A 21,609-nucleotide genomic window follows, 5' to 3' on the forward strand; every position below is an offset into this window, starting at 1 on the left:
TATTTCTGGGCATTCATATGATATATTATGTGGATTTTATATGTATAATTTTACTAAAAAATAAAGAATTATGCATTTAAGGACTAAGATATTAGATATGAAAATATATTAATTTATCCAAAGTATTAATTAAGTTTTAGTTTTTTTTTATTTAGATTTCATATGAATCGATTTAGTTGTTGAGCAAACGAATTCATAAATGACTAATTTATAATTTATAAAGCGTTGATTTGTAGCTCATTAAAAAGCAAAATAACAATTGTGTGTTTGAGCCCTTTATGAAATCGTTAATCCCATACTTGGACACAATGCTTTTCGTTAACCTTCTAAAAAGGACAGAAGTATAGGAAGGGTTAAAAGGCGCAATATCGTCGTTGACCGCACGATGACCGAGCGCCACCCTCGACCTCTAATTTAAGCATTTCTTACGGCCCAATATTTCCACATTATTTTACTACAAAATTTCAGCGGGAAATTGGTATAAAAATACGTTACAAAACACAATAAATAATTCAGCAATAAAGTAGTAATAATTATATAAGTACAGCACGTCAATGTTTTTTTAGAAAATAAATGTTAACAATTATGGTGTTTAAACATTCGATACCATTCAGGAATACCATTCCTAATGCGTTCGCTCCCTTTGTTTACATCTCCACTCCCAGTGGAGGGACTTCAGTTCAAAAAAGTAGTAAATCTATTGAAATCAGTCTCAAATAATCGTGACCGACGTCACGATAATTTAGGGCTGCAGCTTTTTTACTGTAGTCGGTATTTGGAACAGAGTCAAACGGCTTTCACCGAGTTTCGCCTCAATGGAGAGTAATTCCTACACCAATATTGCAAACCCACTCGGATAACATTACTGTATTGGCTGCCAACATTATCCCACATTTTGATAATGAGTTGAGTTCACAACATTGCTTTTGTTGGCATAATATGGTACGAGTTTGAGCTTTGAAAAGAATTATACATTATAAAATAATAAACAGCAAACTATCCTAGAGATCTTAAAATAAACCAGAATTAAAATTTTATACAAAATAAAATATAGCCTCCTAAAAACCAGGGTATCATACGTAATACTTGTAATAACAGCTACTTGACAGCGCCACGCAATGTTATTTTGAAACTCTCTTGTTTAGTGTGGTGTTTCCTTTCTTGTTTCAGATGCAATTAGTCGATAATTACTAAATCATTTGAGATAGAAAAAAATATTTTAAACAAAAGTTGTTTGACTCTTCACTTTCTATAACGTAATTTTACGGTTTAGTTTCGTTTATACAGGGTGTTGCAATTTAGACGTGATGGAGAGTATGTACATTTTTTAAATGGAATGTCCTGTATATTTTATCATATTATGAATACAACTAAATTTAGATATCCATCCGTATATGTTGCTAACTGTTGCTAAAAAAGTCTGTAGCAGTACTGATGATTTTCTTTAAATGGTTTTTAACGATTTTAATATTTCCCTCCCATTTTCCGCCAAAGTGTGGATTGAACTTCCAGTTCAATCTCCATTCGTTTTAAGCTTCGTTGAAAAGAATTCGAAGTTCTCTATCGGCACCAATCAGGTTTGTACCACAATTACTGTAGAGGCAATGACATATTCCTCTACGGCCAGTGAATCTTTTATAGGCGGCAAGAAATCCAGCAGTGGTATAATCGGTGACGATATCTAGGTGAACAGCTGATGTACTTAAACAAATAAAAATTATCATATAACCCTTATAGAGTTTACCACCTCGCCCTCTGAATGTTTACAATTGAAGAAAGAAAAGTGAAGAAACGGTCGAGATTGATTTACTCGGGCAGGAGGAAGTTGTCTCATGACTTGCTGGCTGGTTATCACCCTCAGCCTAGCACACACCATGCATCCATGGATGTAGGAACGAACAAGTACCCGGCCACCGACCACCCAGAACCGTCGTCGGATTGAAGACAAGGTAAGTTGAGTACCTCCACGTAATGTAGCTTTATGGTGATGATCCATGATGAGATTTGTGATAACTGAAAGCTTGGGGATGATAATCGGATGTTTTTCATCATATTCTAAGTTGGCAAATCTGAGACGACCAGCTATTCGGAGAAATCCATTGCCATCAATGAATGGAGCCGGTCGGAAGATGGAACTTGATTTTGGAATAACCTTTCTTGACGATAATAATGCAATTTCTTCGGAAAACTGAAGCTGTTGACTTACTCGAACCCAAAACATTAAAGCATTATCAATAGCAGCAGGAGATAGAACATCTGAAACATGAGAATCAAGATTATTTCTTTTAAAAACTCTCAAACACCACGCGGTGATACGAAGCAGCCTTGTCAGGGAAGAATAACGATGTTTTAAGTTCCAACCATCGGCATCCATTCTAGGCATGGGACAAGTTCCTCCTACCCGAGTAAATCAATCTCGACCGTTTCATCACTCGGGCATCAATTGTCTTGGACCACACTTTCGAAAAAACTGTAGAATTATTAAAAGATGCCGAATCTGTCAAAAGCAACACCATACCTCCTTTCATGATACTAAACCATCAATGAGTACCATCCATTCACCATCGTCTAACTCTTCTGGTGAAAGCACCTCTGTTTCCATCCTCTCTGCCGGCTCCTCCTCCACAACCATAAGATGCTGTTGATTGTGCTACTCATGTGGTTGAGAAATATAACATAGAAAAAGACATTACGGCGTACATAAACAGGTGGCCATTTTGCTCTTTAAGAGTAGCTAAGAGCCCCCTTGTTTTAAGTCCCAACCATCGTCATCCATTCGGGCAGACGTATGTGAACTTGGAGTTTGTTGTTCACGATTGGACTCATCAGGAGGAGTTGGTTTAATGTTTGGTCATTGAGAAGACGATGAGGGAAGCCAGGAAGGACCAAACCACCAAAACTTTTCTTGAAGTCATGACATTGAAACTCTACGAGAGACGAGGTCGGCTGAATTCTAATCGCTAGGGCCGTAATGCCATTGTACGTTGACTAGTTCATGGATTTCAGTGACTCGATTCCTCACGTAGTCCTTCCAACGCGATGGATAAAATAGAAACGCGAACACAACCTTTTGTAAAAGGGCGCAGATACACGACCGCACCATAAACGCTGATAGAGTGTTTATTACAGTGGTATTTGAAATTCCGAGCCACTTAGGTACTCGTATAGTAGGAATTTGATTAAAATTGTTTATGAAAGTTTTCCATTTATTTTCAAGGTCTTGAGGCAAAGTTTCATCCCAATCAAGGTGTCGTACCCACAATTCTTGCATTAGGATTTTTGCGATTGTTATTAATGGGGAAAGCCATCCCAGTTTCAAGAGTCGATAATTACTAAATCATTTGAGATAAAACAAAATTTTTTAAACAAAAGTTGTTTGGCTCACCAGTTTCTATAACGTAAAATTAGTTTCGTTTATACAGGGTGTTGCAATTTAGACGTGATGGAGAGTATGTAAATTTTTGTAAATGGAATGCCCTGTTTTCCTGGTATTTATCATATTATGAATACAACTAAATTTAGATATCCATCTGTATATGTTGCTAACTGTTACTAAAAAAATAAAGAACAAAAAAAACTGACAAAATAGACAGAATGCAATATTAAGTACAATAATGGCTTATATTTTGTTACATATTTTTCTTTAAATTGTAAATATCACGAAAACTACTGATGTTAGACATATGCCATACTTAACATTAATTAAAGGAAACTTGGTGATCAATTCAATCAGCACATAATATACAGGGTGTTCCATCTAAAAAACTTATGTAAAAGCCATTTGAAAAACATGACCATTTGAAAATTTACAAAGTTTTATGATCATGCTGTATAGTGTATCTAATATCGTTGGATAATATCATGTACCTACTAGCTCTGACTATTATCTGACATAGTTTAAAGGAAAAATCGAAAATGTCATTTTCACATCATTTTAAAAAGATCCTGTAACGAGCATATTTTGGAAAAACAATTGAATATTTCAGGAACGCTGTGAGTTTGCAACATACACGGTTGGATGAACAAATTTAGTTGTATTCATAATATGATAAAATATACACGGCGTTCCATTTAAAAACGTTTACATACTCTCCGTCACGGCTAAATGCAGCACTTTGTATAAATGAAAATAATTTTACGTTATAGAAAGTGGTGAGTCAAACAACTTTTCTTTAGAACATTCTTTTTCTTTCTCATGCGCATTAGTAACTATAGACCGCCGGGATAGTAATAACTCATCCTGTACATTCACAATTTCTAAAACTTTCCAAATTGGCCGGCAAATAGCAATCGTCTTAACGAATCCTTAACGACCACATTCTGAGTGTGACCTCCCAAACATCTCACTAGAAAATTATGATACTACATTACACTATGAAATTATGATGAGATAGATCTTCATAATCTGTATATGTTTTTGTACATCTGGATGAAGTGGTAGAGGATGTCTTCACTAAGTGATCCGATCGAGTAGCATTAGCTTATTATTATTATTAGTTATCGCTTTTTTCATATTCTCTGTACTGTCTATATTTCTGCATAGACAGGCCATAATATGTAATCAGTTTTCTTATTCGAGCAGCGGTCAATTTTCCTTTCCCTCCAAGCCTGTGTGTATTTCTTATGTTTCGGTTCATAACCATATTGACCTAGATGTTCTAGGAATATTTTGAGGGAAACCTTTTTTTAAAGAACTAGCAAAGAATACTTGGAATTTCGCTTTTAATATTTTAGTATTACATTCTTATGATGTTTAAGAATCTTTTTATGAAAAAACATTTTTTGAGTTTTTTGAAGTTCTAAATGTATTTCTCCTCTTAACCCTTTGTGCCCCGACGGTAAATTTAAAGTACCGGTAGTTTTAAACACTCATCTTAAACTGTAGTCATCTATTTGGGGCGCATTTAAAGCTATCGATACTTTCTACTATACAAGAAAGAACCTGTATAAAAAATTACGCAATCCGCACTATAGGGTTTTTAGGTATATTTAAGCTTATTCATCCAAATGTCAGGTTAAAAGTTTAATGAAAAGTGGTGTCGCTGAATTTTGTTGTTCAAAAAGGTATTTCTTTGATGAATGGTTATTAGGCGTAATTTGCAAGCTGCTTTTTGTATTGTTTACGTATTGCAATTACAATTTTCAAACATTTCTTATTTTTATTGATTGATGTAAAAATGAGGCAAGCGAATCCAAATACATTTTGGTACTTAAACAAAATTTGTGTTGAATTAGAAAATCTCCCGTTGGATAATTGTGAACAGACAGACATAGTGCTAGTGAGGTACCTATGCTGGAAGATGAAGAAGTAGAACAACTAATTAATCAAATTGAGGAAAGTGACACTGAAGAAGTAGAAATACGTGGCAAAGGGTCCAAGAAGAAGAACAAGGCAGAAATTGATAGAAAATGGGAAAAACATACTGAAATTCCAGGATACGATTATCCAGAGGGAATAATTGGTGATGCTTTTGCAACTTGCAATAATCCTACAGATTATTTTCTAACACTCATGGGTAAAGACACTGTGTGAAAGATATTACCTTTCAAAGTAATTTGTACGTCACCCAAAGGAATAAAACGCTAAACTTGAAAGAAGAAGAATTGCTGTGTTTCCTTGGCATGAATTTCTTAATGAGTTATCACAGTTTTTCAAGCTATAAGCTCTTTTAGAGTAATGCTGAAGACTTGGGTGTACCACTTGTCATACGAGCAATGACTCGCAACAGGTTCAGGATATTTTATCATATCTGCATGTCAACGATAACAGCATTATTCCTAAGAACAATACGGATAAACTATACAAGATACGGCCGTATTTTGAAACACTTAACCGTCAGTTCTAAAGTTAGTATCATGGCACCAGGCAATTAACTGTGGATGAATCCATGATAATTTTCAAAGGGAGGTCAAGTATGAAACAATTCAATCCCATGAAAAAAAGGGGTTATAAACTCTGGTGCTTAGCAGATAAGGAATCATCAAGCATACAAGGAATTGTATCAGGGAAAATCTCCTGAAACTGTAGAAAAATTTGAAGATTATGGATTAGGTGAAAGGATTATGCTTTAAGTTACTGAAGATGAGTGGAATAAAAATAGCATAATTTATTTCGATAACTTTGTTACAAGTATCCGTCTTTTGGAAAAACTGAAAATTGGGAAAACCTTAGCTTGTAGTACAATAAGGTCTCACAAAAAAGGTGCACCAACAAATTTGGTAGATGATAAACAAATGAAAAGAGGAGATTATGATAAATAGAAGGACAGTAAGTGCGTGAAATTTTGCTCTAATTTTTATAGAACAGAAGAGACCACCGTAAAAATGAAGCAAAAGAATGAAACGAAAATTGATGTGCGCTGTCCTTCAGTCGTTGATGATTATAATAAAAACATGGATTCGGTAGATCAACTTCGGCAAGTGACTTAGACCGCCGTTCTAAGAAGTGGTGACACAGGCTTTTCTTTGGTTTTACAGATATATGCTTCGTCAATTCTTTTGTTGTATATTCTGAATGAGAAGATTAAATAATCACTCTATTAGATTTTCGTCGTTCTATAGCTACAGGTCTGGTAAATAAATATACAAATTTACTGCATCCAGGAAAATGTTATAGCGCAAGTTCATCAGCCCAGTTACCCAAAAGACGAAAGTACGGCTATTCTGTAATTGACGACGTAAGACTTTTGAAAAAGAAAGATGAAGGTGTGAAAATTGTTCTGCCAAATCTATTCAGTCCAGACCCCACTCAAAATGTACCGCATGCAATCTTTATTTATATTGTAATGAAATAAAGAACTGTTTTTCTGAATGTCATAATGTGATTTAGCTAAAGCAAGTATTACTTATTTTCTGACGTAAAAAAAAATGCATTATTTTTATATTAGCAATAAAAGTTTTTGTATACTACAACATCACTAAAATATATTTTAATGCCTAACGGTACTCTCAAGTACCATTACCCCCCTGAATTGTCATATTTTGCTAAAATTGATTTCAAAGGCCATCACTGAGCGTATTTTGATAGCGTTTTAATTCTGTCACAAAGTTTCAAAATTTTTGACTTTTTGGGACACAAAGGATTAAAGTATAGAATAGATCTTCAGCGACGTATGACTAGACCTCTCATCATGTAAAGTGCGTAAAATTTTAATTTGTAAGACCACTTTGTTTCACAAATTTCAGGTTTTCGCCATGTTAACTTCACATGAGGGTAAATAATAATTAAATCATAAATATCTAAGTAGTTAACTGTTGTTGTTTATCTGTTATGTGTTCTTTTTTGTATATAAAAATAAAGTAATATAAATAATGCGAAAGCTATATGTGACGATATACTTACCTTTCGCTCCTACGAGTTAATGAGTTGCTCGACTCTAGTCATCACCCATATCTCACTCTCTGGTACGATATACTTGGGCTTTGGTTCTCCGCTACAGCAGTCGTGACTTCAGTCAGTGCTGAGTGCTGAAATATGCTTTATTTCCAGCTTTCAGTCTTTTCTTGACCTCTACTGCTTTTCGTTATTTTTGGTTACAAATAAGCAAAGATATTTGAACGTATTTCTAAACGCGTATTTTCAAACGTGCAACGGCCGATTTTAATTGGATTCAACACCCTGTTGGGGTTTCTGTTTCTTGTCATAGGCATATATTTTGTCTTGCCCTCGTTACGTGCAAGTCCAGTGCTATTGATTGTTGAAAATATAATAAGTTTTGTCTAATCTAATGATGACATACGTTTTTATAATTACATTTGTTAGTTGTTACAACATGAATAATGAAAATTCAAGAACTAAATTATTACCTTAAAAAATGTTGTCTTTCAATTTTTTTTACATTACTGAATGTTCAATTTGAAACGAATGTTTATGATCGTGAATTAATTATCGTTTATAGTGAAGTTTCTAGTGATCAGTTATTCAGTGCAGTAGGCCAAATTACATTCAACATAAGGTTGTTTAATAGGGCCGTTAAGATCAATTGATTAGAAAGACCGTCTTTCAAAAAATCGATAATCTAAATTAAATTAAACGGATTAGTAACGTTTTCACGTTCGAAAATTGTTTAATTTTTGTAATAATTAATGTAAAAGTTTAAAATTCCCCACCTACGACTCCAGATGACGTTTTATGTAAGAAGAAAGAAATCACAGACGTTACGCTCGCTCCCGTTTTCTTCTGTTTTCTTCTAGCGCATAAGATTCGTAGCATTGTCTCTCTCCAGAAATTTTATTGATTTTTATACACTCCTTTCATCTTTCTACGCTCAAATCTGAGTGACATACTTTGGAGTTCGCGCCCTGTAATTTCAAACTTTATTATTTTTTTTTTGGAAAAACTAAGCTTCAGAATCAAAAATTAAAAAATATAGGGCCAATCAATTTTAAAAAACTTTCGAATAAGCAAATAAAAAAAAAAATTAACAGCCCTATTATGAATATTGAATCAATATTTTATTTTTTTTGTTGGAGTACCTATTTATTTATATTAGTGGAGTATTATTTATTTTAAATTATTTGTTTCTATCTTGTTATTTTCTACATTTTTATAATTATATTAAATTTTTTTTTATTTACATTCGAAAGTATTTTTTAAACATATCCTATTAATATACAGGGTGTCACACAAAAAACGCCCCAAGCTGGAACTCTGTCATTTATATTCCGATTTTCATGACCAAGGCATTAAATAAAATGGTTTGATGAAGTATGATATGACAGGCTTGAGCCAAGAGTAATAATCTTCGTTCAAGAATATATTTCCCTCAGTGTATAGAAAGTGGTGAGTCATACAACTTTTCTTTAGAATACTTTTTTTCTTTCTCACAGGTATTAATAACTATAGGCCGCCGGTATAATAACTCATCCTGTATATTCACAATTTCTAAAACTTTCCAAATTGGCCGGCAAATAGCAATCGTCTTAACGAAGGTTACGGCGCGAGTTGCTCGCGTTGGGCATTTTAGGATTCGTTACAGTTGTTGGAATTACTTGGGAACATATTTAAATTGTTCCTAACATTCCTATCTTCTATGTGAACAATTTGATAAAAATTAACAATTAAAAGAATTTTTAAATGTTTTTTAAAAAAAGTGTTTATTTTGAAGAAAATTTTGATTTTGAAAAGCACTTTTTCAAAATAATTTATACAGGTGTTTCAGATTTTTGTAGCAGGACTTTAACAGTCGATAGATCTTTTAAAATTAACACAAAAACTTCATATAAACATAGATCGACAAACGCTTTGTTTTAAAGATACAGGGTGTTCAAATTAAATTTCTAATTTGATTTTTATTTAACATTACACGTGTATTTCAACCGATTCTATTCAAATTTGGTATACGGAGGTTTTTTGGCATGAGAAAGACGATTATGGAGTTCGTTTTACTATAGCCGGTAGAGGGCGCTCTGTAACGTATTCTTTACGGATTAAAATGACAATAACTTTTCTGACAGTACACTTTTTGGCTTTTTGAATAAAAATTCTTATTCTCGGTACTTTTTAAGCAAAAACGGTACTCTTATCAAAATGCGCTAAAGTTGATCGTTTTCAAGATAATCCGCTTTTTATTATTCGATACAGACCAATGTTTTTAGAGGATAATTAAAGATAGTTAAAATAATATGTGCCCTGGAAACAAAGCAGGTAAATTAACTAATGTTTATTAATGTTTTTTTAATCTAAATAATAAAAGAAAAGAATTAAAGAAATTGTTAAAAATGTAAAAAATTTTGCTTGCATAATTCTGATTGAGTAATGGTATTTAAGAACGGCCTTATGTCATTAGAAGCACTCCTAATCCTGTTAAAAGTTCATCCCTTGTGGGAACAGGTGTCTTATAATAACCAATCTTTTCAAATATCTCCACACAAAAAAGTCTAAAGCATTAAGATCTGCAGATCGTGGGGTCATGCGACTGGTCCATCATGACCAATCCATCTTGCAGGAAAATGGTTGTCTACCCAATTTCTAACCACCCTACCATGATAAAGCTGCACAATCATCAAGTTGAAACCAGGCCTTTCTTCTTAAAGCTAACTCAATGTCATCCCACATATTGGCATGTACAGCTATCCAAAGTTACAAGAACGCCGCAGCGGTTAGTTGTTGTGGCAGCAAGTATGGCCCGAAAAGGTGATTATTATAAACGACGTTGACACTAAATTCATGTTGGAAGTTTCGTGGCCGAATTGCGTAGGGATACCAAAACATGTAAAATGTGAAAGTTTACAATTCCTTGTCTTGTGAAACACGATGCATCCCCCCACATTGCATTATTTAAAAAATCTCGATTATTGGGTGATGCTTTAGCAATCCACCGACAAAACGTTACACGCCATTCTTTATCGCCTGGTTGCAATCCTTGCAAGGGTTGTAACTGATAAGCATGTCTATGATCATGTTTTAAAAGGCGATAAACATGCGCCCTAGAAAATCCTAAGGCATTCGAAACTCTTCTAACACTCGTAGTGGGGTCTCTGTCGAACTCACGCAAAATTCTTCTTCTAAAGTTTCTTCTAAAGTCTAACATTATCATTACTACGATTTGTCTACTTACTACATTTGTCTATGAACTTTCACAAACACAGAAGGATACGGATGTTTTCTATTTGGATATCTTCTCCTATACTCTAGGGCTACTTCTGCAGAATTTCCGTTTGGAAACCCGTAAACAAAACGAATATCCGCTAACTCTTGAAAAGTTAGTCAGAAAAGTCATTGTTATTTTAATCCGTGAAGAATACGTTACAGAGCGCCCTCTACCGGCTATAGTAAAACGGACTCCATGTATTTATCATGGAGTCTATGTATTTATCATCTTCATAAAAAAAATCTAGGCATAAATTGAACAGGGTTGGTTACGTTTAGTAGTTTAGAAGGGTAGGTTGAAAGTACAAATAGGGTTAAAACGTGCCCTATTATGAGTTAAACATATTCCAAAATTTCATTTTCCTAGCGTTTATAGTTTTTGAGAAAAAAAAATTAAACCAAAATTTTCCGCCATTTTTGAAGGGGTGTAGCTCCTTGTGGGAGCCGAAGTCGCCCATGGTTCATATATCAAAGTACCCTTAAAATTCACTAAAGAATCACCCCTTGAAATTTGTTGCAGTCATTCCGATACAACCTGTATAATGAACTTTCCATCGCTAGCTGTCTTTTCCCTCTTTTCCAAGTTTCTGTGGACACTTATTCATTAAAAAATAAAACGAAAAAACGTCTTAACTTGCTATATTTAATAAATTTGAAGTCAAACTAGTTTCGGGGCTAGCCCCATCCTCGGTAACAAGTGAATTTAGAAGGAGAAAACACAAAGTTAAAATCATTCGAGAAAATATTAAATTATTTTTTTTTACACGTTATACCATTATATCGCCTTCAGCTTTATACATGCATTCAATTGTCTTTTTGATGATCTTCAGTTTACAATATTAGTCTTCTATTGACAGTAAGTAGTTTTTTGGGATTTTATATTTTTAACATGTTTTAATGAGTTTTTTAAATAGTTTTTATAAGTTTTTTCGTTTTTGCTCCTGTTCGTCATTTACATTTTTATACAGGGTGTCTCACGTAACTGGTTCGTTAGAACTTTTTTAGGTTCGAGTATTTGTACAGTTTTGAAATTTTGGTAGTATGGGTTGTTCAGTCTGAACTTTCGATCTAAAATATTTTCAAGATGGCCATAACTTCGTTATTTTAAATGGAATGCTCCAGTTTTTATTACACCTTTTAAAATGTTAACTAGAACGCCCTATATTTTATTAACCTAGATGAAAGGAAATTTAATTCTCTACAATTTATCTATAAACATTACTATACCTATCTATTGTAGTTTCTCTCATATTCGTAAATTTATCAAAACATGCAGGAAATGCAGGAAACCGTTTGTATTTTTATTAGAAGGCCATGACATTTTGACAGTTTTTTGTTTAATTTATTTCTATTATTATTTGTACTATTAATTACGATTGATAATCTTTTAGTTTACTAGCTTTTACTTACCAAAAATAATAAACAGAAGATCAAATAAATGAAACTATTAAAACAAAAAGTTAATGACAAAAATTAGATTTGAATAAAAATATAAATTTGTTATTAAATAGAATTTGGAAATGCAATAAAATACGATAAAATATTTATTTCGTTGTCTTCATCACTGGTGACCGGAAATATGCGATTTCTTTTAGGCTCGATATATCCAGAACTAAAAAATTCTTTCTCATTTTTTTTTAATTTTTCCGTTTGCCGTTCGTGCCAACGTAGATATTTTTTAAATGAACGTTGGCTGAGATATGGAGTTTTAAAGAGCATGTTGAAATTTTCCAAAAGAAAGCTTAAAACCAAAATAACTCGAAAACGAAAAACGCTAGGTACCAATAACTTTTATCAAAGTCAACCTATTTTTTTACATACAATTAAACGGTGTAATAAGTATAGCATTCCATTTAAAATAGCGAAGTTATGGCCTACTTCCGGTATACCGGAAGTGGCGGCCATCTTGAAAATATTTTAGATCGAAAGTTCCGAATAAGCAACCCATGCTACCAAAATTTCAAATCTCTACGAATAGTGGAACCTGAAAAAGTTCTAACGAACCAGTTACGTAAGACACCCTGTATATTTTATAAGTTTAACTTCAATATTGTCCAAAATTTATTTAATATTTTCTCGAATGATTTTAACTTTGTGTTTTCTCCTTCTAAATTCAGTTGTCGCTGAGGATGGGGCTAGCCCCGAAACTAGTTTGACTTCAAATTTATTAAATATAGCAAGATAAGAAGTTTTTTCGTTTTATTTTTTAAATAATTCACTTGCAACATGGATCTATACTCTAAACTTATTCATTAAGTCGCTCTTGCCGAATCATTCGGTGTGGATTCATTTCATCGGCGTATATTTTGGCTTGCTTGCCAAATTTAAAGTGCCGGTAGTTTTAAACACTCATCTTAAACTGTAAACATCAGTACGGCACACTACAGTATAACACAAGTGACTAAGAGAATGTTCGGAAAGTATTTTAATGTTTTTCTATGCTACAATTACAATTAATGTTGATGTATTGTACATTAATGGATTCAGAAAAAAGATCTCTATCCCATAGCGTGAAGAAAAACATAACGAGCAATTTGAAAATCAAAAGTTGATAATCGCTAGAAATTGAAGGTGGCGTTGGAAAAAGTTTATTTGTAGCATGAATCATAGTATTCATCAAACCTTTTCATTTGATACCTCGCTCATGAAAATCGAAAGGTACATGACAGAGTTACAGCTTGCGGCATTCTTATGTGACAACCTGTATATACAGATGTCTTTTCTCTGCTAAAATTACATTTAAAATGGATTGTACATCAATGGATTCAGAAAAAAATGTCTATCCAATGACGTAAAAAAAAATATACGCAGAAATTTGAAAAACAAAAGTTAATAATCGCTTGAAATTGAAGATGGCGTTGGAAAAAATTTATTTGTAAAGTCCCTAGATTTACAAAGTACCGCGGTTTGACGCCATTTTGGCTCGAAAGTCAAGCGGGAAATTTAAAACTACAAACCAAAACATTACGCCAAATTTCCTTTCTTTTTTTTCTCGTGATACTCTGAAGAGTCGAAAGTCCTTCTTACTGCCATTTTTGCAACTCCAAAGGCAACAAGACGGCAATATTTTTGTAAATAAGTGGTGAGATGCAGTGACAAGCTGTCAAACCGCCATTTTGGCTCGAAAACAGGCTTCATGAACCGCGGTACTATGTAAATCTAGGGACTTTATTTATTTGTAGCATGAATTATAGTATTTATAAAACCATTTTATTTGATACGTGTGTTATGAAAATCGGAATGTAAATAACAGAGTTACTGCTTGGGGCGTTTTTTGTGTGACACCCTGTATATCTTGTATAAATTCCTAATAACTCGAATGTATAAATTCATCCGAGTTACATAAGCACATTAGGTATAAATAAATTTTCGCTCGATTTATGCGAAAATAAAACTATAAACACACCGACAACGTGGATTTGGATTTTTTCATATAATTCGAGATTTTCGATTTTACGAGTCACGCCAGGTCGAGTTTGCTTGGGATTATTAAGACTTCGCCGTAAACATTTACTAACACTGTACGTTATTTTAAGAAGTAAACGTATTTTATCGTAAAATTTTCGACGTTACTTAGAAACGAAACGTCGATATTTCGCACAACAGCGCTGTGACAAGAAAAAACTTCAAAAAGGGCCGTCACTGCAGTGCGTTAACCAAGTTAAAAATTCCATTAGTGCCAAAATTAGTCGCTGCTACTTTTTCCTCGACGGGAGGAACTTTTCCGGGACAAAATTACCGGATTTCAACGGCGGAACCGGTCATTTCCGTAAGTATCTTTATTTCTTACTACAAAGAAAATACCCTTTTACTAAAAGCGCATTTGAATAACGAAACATCAAATAATAATCTTCAGTGAGATGTACTCATTTCCAACTTATTAAGGAACAGCGATAGTAAGTAAAATGAGTAGTTTATTATAACCCCAACCGGTTGGAATTGGGTACACACAAATTGCACAATTACTGATAACAAGGGGGCATGAAGGGCTCTCTAGAATACTGCTCAAACGGATATTCGAACTGGCGCTACGCTCGTCATCGTCATCAGCCCAAATTTAATTGTTTACGGTGCAGTTGGCAGCTTCATTCGCGTCGCGATACTTGTCGTTTCCGTTCGGTTGAAGGAACATCTTCGTTGCAACGAACTCCTCTTCTATACGTAAGTAAATATTCCAGGCGCCGTTGCAAACTAAATACGAGACGAAACTAATAATACGCTTCGTTTCTAGTACTGATTGACTGATCAATCGGTGTAATTAAATTAACCGAGACTGACCGATGACCCCTGACCTCCCTTTGCTACACCGAGCTTTACCGAATGTTAATCAAGTTAAAATTCGCTACTAGTGCAACTAAGATCGAAGCTCAAAGGATAAATTTATAGATAAATGCGAACGTTTTTACTCCATCAGCTAGATTAACTCTTAAAGTAATTATAGGTATATATATTTTGTTTCAGTAGAATTATTGTTAAAATATCAAATTATGAATTATGTTCATAATCCATGGAATACCCACAATGGAAATAACGAACCATCAGTTTCAGTGCATGAATATTATATTATAGCACGAATGGGCCATGAAACGCGCACATCAATCAATTTCATTCATGGGGTGTGTGGGAGCGTCCGCATAATAATGGTGTTCGATATTGCGATATTTTCACCGCAAACTTCGCTAATCTAACTTTAAACTGCTACGTGCACGTGTTAGTTAATGGTTGCCGTCTGCCGCCCGCGTAACTACCCGTCCTAAAGAATCCTAAAATTGGAACCGGGACTGATGAAACTTTAATCCTATAAAGTTTTGGAAAATGACTTGGAGTATTAAGTGTTATTTAATAGTATACTAAAAGACAACGAATTCAAGTATTGCTTATTCGTCAATCATTTCAACTTTTCAACTTATTCATGTGTTTTACAAGGATTATTAACTTATTATCATATTATACTCTATTATATAATTATTACTTAAGCCTTTAAAAATGATTCTGTGCAAATCTATCTTCTTATTTTGTTCTATATATATTGATTTCTTGATGTGGGGTCGGTGGTCCTTAATGCTTACAGTCAAATCTGTAGAAATTGTGTAATTTTGTTACCAATTATAAAAGTTCTGTAAGTCGTGGCATAATTTTAATCACAAATATTAGAGCCAAAATGATTCGTGTAAAAATTTTTGGTCTAAACCCATAAATAGCTAAGATATAGGATATCAAAGTTAAGAAATTTATAAATATTTTCAATATGGTTTGTTTCAGAAAGATAAAATTTGGTAAACAGTGCAATGTTATCACGAGAAATCGTTTAAGATCACTTTTGAAAATATGCAAACACAGGATCAATGCTTTACAGGTTGTTCACAAAGGTTATTTCCTGAAAACTTTTTTATTATGTCGTAAACTATTAAATTTCCCAACTGTTTCTAAAAACCTATTTCATTTTGAAATTATTTTTAGCGTTAGAAATTTTTGATTAGACGCATAGTTTTCGAATTATTCACAAAAAGATTTCACAAAAAAGTTTGTTTAAAAGAAATCTGTCAAATTACTACACAACGTAGCATGAAATGTGAATGTTCTTCGGTATAATTATTTTTCAGCTTTCCTCCAATTAATGGTTATCTGTAAAAAGTACTTTTTTCTAAAAACGCAATATCAATAGTACATTTTTCCATCATAGTATGGCAACACGCTACTTGCAACGGATGATCAGCACTTTTTAATTCTTATACCTTCGACAAAAGGATGGATGCAATTCAGCTGTTCATGGATATGCTAAGACGTACCGTTGGATATTCTGCATAGATTAAATATATAAATATACTAATATAGATGGTGGGTTCCCCACCTTCAAACGAAACGCTGTTTTTAGTTCAGACTACCCTCATTTAGCGCTAGTAGCCCGGTAGCATTCTACCCGGGAATTTGAAAAATCTTTAGAATTAGGTTTTTGGTTTTTGTTTTAAAGCCATGCATGATAAAATTTTACAGAAACACATTCACTATAAGCAAAAACTGTTAATTTTGTTTATAGAGAATTTGTTTCTGCAAAATTTCAACATACACAGTTTTAAAACGAAATGTTGTTAAGTCAAAAACAATTTGACTGTTGAATGTCAAAATTTATTGATTTTATACTTCCTATGATGACGTATTTGATGCGTATGTGTGAGTATTTGTACGTATGTGTGCGTAAAGTGGCGGTAGTTTGAACTAAATTTATGGTTAACGCATGCTCATACGGAATTAACACAGCATGATACTCTGAAATCTCTAAACTGTTGCTATCAACAGTATTAGCTGTACTACGATCTGCCACAAGGTCACTTTTGTCTTAAGCCGACGTTATACGTCGCAATCGACTGTTATGGCGGTAACTACGGAGGGGTGTGGTTGGGCGTGGTTTGACTGCTAGCGTCAAATTGGCGTGTTTAATCGTCAAATTTCCGTGATATACCGAAAGTAGACAATTTTCTAGCCTTCGCAGTAGCTTTGCTCGCAGTCATTACTATGGTATTAGACATGTTACACACAAATTTTGACGGGAACAGTCAAACCACGCTCCTCCGTAGTTGCCGCCATAGCAGTCAATTGCGACGTGTAACGTCGGCTTAAATCATCAAATTTACGTGCTATACCGAAAGTAGAAAATTTTCTAGCCCTCGCAGTAGCTTTGCTCGCAGTCATTACTATGGTAATAGACATGTTACATGCAAATTTGGACGGGAACAGTCAAACCACGATCCTCCGTAGTTGCTGCCATAGCAGTCGACTGCTACGTGTAACGTTGGCTTAAGACTGAAAATGATTTTAAAACGAAATGGCCTTTCAGAATCTGTTCGAAAATTTAAGGGTTTATGACAAAGGGGTATGACATAATAAAAAAAGTTTTGAAGAAATAACCTTTGTGAACATCCTGTATAGCATTGATCCCGTGGTTCCATATTTTCAATAGTAACCTTAAACGATTTCTTATGCCAAATTTAGTAATTCTAAGACAAACCATATTGAAAACATTTAAGAAAATGTTTAAAAATTTCTTAACTTGGAAGGTCATTTATCTCAGCCATTTATGGGTTTACATCAAAAATTTGTACATGAATCATCATTTTCACTCTAATATTTGTGATTAAAATTATGCCACGACTTAGAAAAACACCCTATATTATATCCCATGATTTATTCCATTCTAGTTCTTTTTCCTAATCTTCATTTGGTTTAAATGTTTATTCTAGATTATTCCCAAAAACTTCTACTTTGTGAATGTTCTTCTAGCCATTATACGTTTTTTAAGCTCTTTAGTAGCTTTCTAAAGAAAGTAATCATTACTAAATATTATCCCTGATACAATATCACTGATATATTTCTCAAATCAGTATTCATAGATTTATCTGTGATCTCCCTTTTTAAATGCTAAATAGCGTTGTTTATTACAGTCTCATAAACGGGATTTCTTGAGTGTTGCTATTTCCTTCTAAGCTTTCTATTTACTATAATTAATAGTCTACTTGTTTAGGGTAACTATTTTCTGTTACTATAGCGTTTAGTGTTTTCGCATTCCGCGGTTTGAATATCCTTAACTAATATTTCTACTTCTTGTTCTAATTGCATTTCGTTATTTAATGAAACTACTACGTTAATTTTCTCCCAACGCATATCTTGAAACTATTCCAATCAGTTTATTTGTTTATCAGCATCGGATTGTTTTTTTATCTTTTTTAATGACTTTTCACTTCGTCTTTGTTATTCAATGCTTCTTGCAGCTCGTCACAGCGATAATTCATAAATTGGATTCGCTCAGATAGTGGGTTAAGGTCATATTGGGTGATTACCGTCCAACTCGAGATTTTGTTTTCGACTGACCCTAGATATAACGGGAAAAGAGATTCTTTTATTTGCAGTAATTTAACTTCCGCTTAAAGCTGTTCTCAAAGCAGCGTATTTGGAACAACTCCATATTTAAGGTGTCGTTGGCGATAAGTTTGATTAACTTTTTTGGTACGTACATCAATAGTGTAATACTCTATACATACTATATTTTTTCTACAACTACCTTTTTAGCTTTCTGTGTTTATTCTGTGTCCTTTGAGTGTTTTGTTGTTTCGACTCTTGTTTTTATTTTGTCATTTTCTATTGTCTATTGATACGTTACTAAACCATATAATAATTCCAACGAGAAATACAGAGGTTTTATGTTCTCTTTGATATTTCCTAGGTAACTTAAATGTTCGATAAGAGTCGAATAGAGCCTTTCTACGTTTGATTGAAATTCCGTGCGTTTAAGAGTTTATTATTGAACTCTGTTCTTCAATTGCTTTCGTATTTCATTTGGAATACCATAGTATGAAAAATAAGTAAAAAGTGCTTTAAGGACTTGCTATGATTTACAATAAGGTAACTTCAGTATATCGCATGTCGTTTATATTTTAATATTTAATTTCTTCATTGTTTTCCACCAGCAATGTTATTGGAAATGTTTGTTGACTGCAATCTCGTTAGCGATCTTTATTATTGTGTATTTTCTAATAGCAACAATAATTTCCTGATTCGGTTTATTTCCAGTATCAGTGATGAAGTATCGGTGGTATTTAAGAACACTGTCATAAAATCAATTAAACACAAAAAATTCAAACAAACATTGTTGTTACTAAGATACTAAAAAAGAATCTATTTAAAACGTTTAACCCGACCAAAAAGAATATTTCCTATTGATTTCATATTGACAAAATCACAAACCTGTACAAAAGCAAACATGTGATCTTCTCCAATTCAAGCAGAAACAAACAGTCATAAATATTCTATGCTATGTTGAAGGCTTTATAATTGGTAAGGAAGGTTCCAAAGTAAGTAGGAATAAACAATTGTGAAAGTGTAAGAGAAACGTTAAAAATGAAATGCCATAGTACACCTGTAGGTTGTAATGTGTTTGTGGGCTACAAACAATAAACGGCTTTCATAGTGTAAACTTCGTCCTCCAAATGCTCTATATATTCGTGAATTGTTGTTTTAATGAATCAGTAACAAGTCAGCAGAGAAATAAGAGAGAGAATCCATTGACAATCTAAAAGGCAATAAGTCACAATAAGTAGAAACAAGTCTTCTAGAATCTACTTGCATAGTGAATTAAATCAAAACAACTTTTGGAAGATTTATAAAAAACAGCTTCTCCCAAACACAAAGTTTCGTGGTTGATATTTATACGCTTTTTTTCTGAATTCAAGGTGGGGTTTAAATCTCCTGCATGTAACACATGCGCCTCAATTAAAGCGTTTTATAATTTACTTCGTATAAAAGACGTTGATAAGACGACAGTCGCTACGTGTTTCAAACTTCATAAGTACACCTCTTCCAATAACACGCATTTTGACCAAACTGATGCGTTTTAACAAATACGCCTCTTGCTTTCTCTATCCTACAACGAATCTCTTGTGAGTGGTACCATTGGTCGTTAAGTGTAGTTCCCACAGATATGTATTTGTTGACGCTGTGAATTTATGGTTGATATAGCGTGAGGGTTTCATATAGAATCTTTCTCTTGTCTTAGACCATCATGGCAAAACAAAATATATGGATATTTTGTTTCGTCGACATTTATATCGAGGCCGCACCTCTTCTTTCACTCGAGACATCAACTCGTTGATACAATCCTATCAGACTATCTGCCATAATAATTGAATCATAATAATTGACATCTTTGAGAGGCTTTCTGAATATACAGGTGTCTAACTGGTTCGTTAGAACTTATTTAGATTCCACTGTTCGTACAGTTTTGAAATTTTGGTAGTAAGGGTTAATCATCCGAAACTTTCGATCTAAAATACTTTCAATGAATAATTTTCAGGAATACTTTTAGTAAGTGGTAATACTTCGATCTAGCTAGCATGATATTATTTAAGTTTATTAGGTTCTATGTTATATCCAGTTTTGCTAGGTGTTGTAGCTTTTTTCTGTTTATTGTACCCAAAAGGTTGAAATCGACGTAAATACTGTACAGGTCTATGTTATGTTTTCAATAAAAAATTTCATATATGTGCCGCAGAGTGTGGATACGTCTGACCTGGCTTAAATCCACTTAGACATTCTCCCACAATTTGTTCGGAGTAAGGTTCAGAATGTTGGTATATTAACCATAATAGCACTTTGTAGGCGGTGTTTAGCAGTGTCATATCTCCATAGTTGTCATAGTTTAGTCTGTCTCCCTCCATATAAATGGGCTCGATGACACCTACCTTACACACTCTGAAATTTGTTAATTTCTGTATATATATTTTTAAATATATATTTAATATTAAATAATATTTATATATTTAATACCATACGAAAGTATACATTTTTTAAATAACGTGTTTTTTGCAGAGAAACAGGTAATAATATTTTTTATGAAAAGAAAAGTGGCAAGTGTTGTACCATTGTGGAAACTTGACTAAACAGGCTATCTTTTAAAATTACTTGCCAAGGGTACCGTACTACTTTTTTTTTTAGAAATCGTGTGCCAAACTTAATAATATAAATTCTTTTAACCTTAACTCGATAAAGCTAATATTTTTTTTCGGAAAACTAGCGACTTCTGTTGTTTGATTGGTGACTTATAGTAGCATGGTTAATAAGGATTCCACTATTGAAAAAAATCACTATTCAATCGCGAACATATCCGACCCTAGTATCTAAAGATATGATGTACGGGAACGATTTTTAACATTTTTAAAAATATGTCTATTACCACTTAACTAAGACACATGGAATTTTGGAATAATTAAAGAATACCTGTCCCACTTAAAAATCGATGATTTTTTTTTTTAATCGGTAGGAAATGACTCAAAAGATGTGTTAATGATAAAAAAAAGTGCGGAAAAGTGTAGTACTTACCGAAAAATCACTTTAAAGTTGCGATTTGACGTTTCTTTTTGGAAGTTCAAAGCAATGTTAAATATGCATTTTCGTATTAAATCCTAACCTGAAATTGTTTAATTTATACCCGCGCACAAAATAAAAAATTATTTTCACTAAACTTATTG

At 33.3% G+C, this 21,609-nt stretch overlaps 1 protein-coding gene across 1 annotated transcript in view; it reads left to right on the forward strand.

Moving 5' to 3' along the window:
• The first annotated feature begins 14,190 nt into the window (after positions 1-14,190).
• The window catches only part of LOC111413959 (Abnormal X segregation), a 33,500-nt gene continuing 26,081 nt past the window's right edge, over positions 14,191-21,609 (forward strand). The window contains exon 1 of the mRNA XM_071196945.1: positions 14,191-14,360. The gene's annotated coding sequence lies outside the window, so the exon portion shown is untranslated. The remainder of the gene's footprint in view (positions 14,361-21,609) is intronic.

The sequence above is a fragment of the Onthophagus taurus genome, chromosome 6 (genome assembly GCF_036711975.1).
Source record: "Onthophagus taurus isolate NC chromosome 6, IU_Otau_3.0, whole genome shotgun sequence".
Classification (NCBI taxonomy): Eukaryota; Metazoa; Arthropoda; class Insecta; order Coleoptera; family Scarabaeidae; genus Onthophagus; species Onthophagus taurus.